The sequence below is a fragment of the Trichechus manatus genome, unplaced genomic scaffold (genome assembly GCF_000243295.1).
Source record: "Trichechus manatus latirostris isolate Lorelei unplaced genomic scaffold, TriManLat1.0 scaffold00377, whole genome shotgun sequence".
In the NCBI taxonomy this organism is placed as follows: domain Eukaryota; kingdom Metazoa; phylum Chordata; class Mammalia; order Sirenia; family Trichechidae; genus Trichechus; species Trichechus manatus.
In genome coordinates, this window is record NW_004444313.1 from 296,590 (window position 1) to 301,181 (window position 4,592).

Sequence of the window (4,592 nt, forward strand, 5' to 3'; positions counted from 1 at the left end):
AAAAAAAAAAAATCCCTGAGTGCCTCAAATGATTTGAGCTCAACACTAACCTAAAAGTTCAAGGTTCAAACCAACCCAGCAGCTCTGTGGAAGAAAGGCCTGATGATCTGCATCTGTAAATATTACATCCAAGAATGTAGCAGTTCTACAGTGTAAAATATGGGGTGGTCACGATTTGGAATCAACTTGATGACAAAGGATTTGGTTTGATTTTTTGTCTATATACACAAAGCGTAACTTAATCGGATTAAAAAAAATAAGTCACTCTATTTCCAGAGAGCTTTATTGATTTTTTTTTTTTTTTTTTGCATTTAGTGTTACAGAGAAGAGCTATGTCAGACTAATGTTTATCCTTTCTTGGAGGATTAATGTGGGGAATTTCATTTACATTTTTAGTTCAAAAAGTTTATAAGGATTTAGCTAAATAAGGATTCCCTCTCATTATTTTTGCATGGAATACACCATAATCCCGTTGCTTTTAAAAACATATATTTATTATTGTACAAAAAGTTTTAAGAGCAATATCAAATCATCTATAATTTTACCATCCAGATATAATCATTATTACCATTTGTTATTGCATTTTTCTTATTTTTTTATTCATATTGTTCTTACTACTGCAAACTCCAAGAAGTGTTTTATGGTTCAAATACATGAACATTTAAAATTCTCTTTAAACTTATTTTTCAGTTGTCTTCCAAAAAGGGATAATTAATTTGAACATTTTTAGCAATACAAGTGCATGATTTACAGTAACTCAATAAAATCAGAAAATTAATGTTTGACATACTTTTAGTTTGCCATATTTTAAACTTGTGTATACATTATTTTGGTAAAGTTGAATAATTTTTTCATATTCAAAATAATCAAACTTGTTTTTTATTGTTAAAATTAAATAAATTATCCATTGTATTTATGAACTTGTGATTTATATTGAATTGTGAAGTCAGTCTCGCCATATTCTCTTCTAAGGAGCATTCCGACTGAACTTCTTCCAAAACATAATTTGTTCATTTTTCTTGAAGTTCACGGTATATTCAATATTCTTCATTAACACCAAAACTCAAAGGCATCAATTCTTATTCGGTCTTCCTTATTCATTGTCCAGCTTTTGCATGCATATGAGGCAAATGAATACCATGGCTTGGTCAGGTGTACTTTAGTCCTTAAAGTGAAATCTTTGTTTTTTAACACTTTAAAGAGGCCTTTGGCAGCAGATTTGCCCAGTGCAATATGTCATGTGATTTCTTGACTGCTGCTTCCATGGGCATTGATTGTGGATCCAAATAAAATGAAATCCTTGACAACTTCAATCTTTTCTCAATTTATCATGATGTTGCTTATTCATCCAGTTGTGAGGATTTTTGTTTTCTTTACGTTGAAGTGTAATCCATACTGAATGCTGTAGTCTTTGATATTCATCAGTAAGTGCTTCAAGTCCTCTTCACTTTCAGCAAGAAGGTTGTGTCATCTGCATATCGCAGCTTGTTAACGAGTCTTCCTCCAATCTTCATGCTACTTTCTTCTTTATATAGTCCAGCTTCTCTGATTATTTGCTCAGCATACAGATTGAATAAGTATGATGAAAGGATACAACCCTGACTCACACATTTCCTGACTTTAAACCATGCAGTATACCCTTGTTTTGTTCGAATGACTGCCTCTTGATCTAAGTACAGTTTCCTCATGAGCACAATTCAGTGTTGTGGAATTCCCTTTCTTCCCAATATAATCCATAATTTGTTATGATCTACACAGTTGAATGCCTTTACATTGCCAATAAAATACAGGTAAACATTTTTTTGGCATTCTCTGCTTTTAGCCAGGATCCATCTGCCATCAGCAATGATATCCCTCATTCCAAGTACTCTTCTGAATCCAGCTTGACCTTCTCGCAGTTCCCTGTCGATGTACTGCTGCAACTGTTTTTGAATTATCTTCAACAAAATTTTACTTGTATGTGTTATATTAATGAAATTGTTTGATAATTTCTGCATTCTGTTGGATCACCCATGGAGAAGTTAAATTGATGTTAGATTTTTAAGAATGAGGAAACTGCAGTATAAAACAACAATATTACTTGAAACTGATTTTGAAGGTGCTTAATACATATTGGTTAAATGAATAGGTAAATATGAAAATGCAGTCATAATATAAAATGGGCATGACAAGTTTTTTTCTTTAAGACATTTCAAATGTTCTAAAATAATATTGTAGAACTCAATCGGTTGTCTATTGTTGTTGTTGTTGTTAGGTGCTGTTGAGTCAGTTCCAACTCATAAAGACCCTATTTACAACAGAATGAAACATTGCCCAGTCCCACACCATCCTCACAATCATTGTTATGCTTTAGCCCATTGTTGCAGCCACTGTGTCAATCCATCTCACTGAGGGTCTTCCTCTTTTTCTCTGACTCTCTACTTTACTAGGCTTGATGTCCTTCTCCAGGGACTGGTCCCTCCTGATAACATGTCTTGCCATTCTTGCTTCTAAGGTGCATTCTGACTGTACTTCTTCCAAGACAGATTTATTCATTCTTCCAGCAGTCCATGGTATATTCAACATTCTTTGCCAACACCACCATTCAAAGGTGTCAATTCTTCTTCAGTCTTCTTTATTCATCCCAGCTTTCACATGTATATGAGGTGATTGAAAATACCATGGCTTGGGTCAGGCACACCTTAGTCTTCAAGGTGATGTCTTTGCTTTTTAATACTTACAGAGGTCTCTTGCAGCAGATTTGCCCAATGCAATGTGTCATTTGATTTCTTGACTACTGCTTCCATGGGTGTTGTATTGTGGATCCAAGTAAAATGAAATCCTTGACAACTACAATCTTTTCTCCGTTTACCATGATGTAGCTTATCGGTCCAGTTGTGAGGATTTTTGTTTTCTTTATGTTGAAGTGTAATCCATACTGAAGGCTGTGGTCTTTGATCTTCACCAGTAAATGCTTCAAGTCCTCTTCACTTTCACATTTACTTTCAGTTATCTAGAAAAGTTCAGTTTCCTTCTTTTTTTTATTAACTGATATTTTACAGGTAGCCACATCTAGTGAAAGATCCTAATTAGTATAAGTCAATTAAAAAATTTTGAATAACCATCAATTGTTTCTGAATCAGGGAGAAGCAGGTGACATATTTGACTCAATCAAACTGAAGGGAGGTTTTATAGTCTACATTTGAGGAAGTGGTTTCTCCTATCTCCCTGAAGGGAACCAAGGAAACATACAACCCCATTGCTTCCAGCAGCCTATATTGATTATCCAGGCCAAAGAGATAAAATAAACCTGGTTCCTTAACAATACAATTGAGCTGCTGTTATAGATGAAATCTAAAACCTCTTTACTTCCAGGTATATGAGATACTCCTTGTTCAAGCCAGTTAGACTAGAGGTTTTCTGATAGAAGCATCCTAAATAATAAATATTTTACAATGGCAATATGGCTTTTAAAACTTAGATTACCCAAATATCATCAAACTTTCTGTGAAAAAAAAAATCACATTTAATAGAAAGTGTTGCTCAAATGTGAGTAAGCAAAATTAGAATTTTTTTTAAGTTGTATCAAAGTAGAAAAAGTAGGACAAGTTTTATAGATTAATTATCTCAAAGTTTAAAGGTATACATATTGTCAAGATTACACAGACTTTCCTAAAATAAATGGAAAGGAGGAAAGGTCTCTAATGATTTGTGAAGCTATTAGTAACCTGAAACACAAATCTGTTAAATATAGTAACCCCCCCGAAACTGGTCTAACCTCTCTTATGAATAAAGGTCTAAGAGAATACCAAATAAGATGTAGCATATTGAATACCATCATATTAAAGTGAGCAAATAGAGTATATTCTAGACATGAAAGTATGGCTGAGTATTATCTTTGCTAAGGGAAGCTCAAGTACCTCTCCAACCTTGTCCTAGCTGTAGATACATGTAACAAGCATGCAGATAAAGGGGCTGTCTTAGTCATCTAGTGTTCCTATAACAGAAATACCACAAGTGGATTGTTTTAACGAAGAGAAATTTATTTCCTCACAGTTAAAGTAGGCTAAAAGTCCAAATTCAGACCATCAGCTCCAGGGGAAGGATTTTTCTCTGTCGGCCTTCTTCTCTTTGGTGTTCCCTTGGACTCGGAGCTTCTCTGTGCAGGGACCCTGGTCCCAAGGACGTGCTCTGCTTCTGGTACTGCTTTTTTGATGGTATGAGATCCCCATTTCTCTGCTTGTTTCCCTTTCCTTTTATCTCTTGCTAGAGATAAAAGTTGGGACTTCAGGCAAAATGGGCTCTAGGCAGAAGCACCACGCCATCCCTCCACAGCAAAGATCTAAAAAACTAAGCCGAATAGAGAAAACAGCAATCCTGAAACCCTAAAACATCAAATGAAGAGATAAAGAACTCAGCCAAGCAGCAAATGGAGTGACTAAACTGACAAAGAATGGAGAGTGAGGACAGATTCATGCAGAGGTCCCCTATCAGCTAACGCAGCATGGACCCGCCATCTTGGACTCCTATCAGAGACCAGCAAACAGGGGGTACGAGAAAGCAGCTTCATGGAACTTCCAGCAGGAGACAAAACAACTGGTAATTTGCAATAT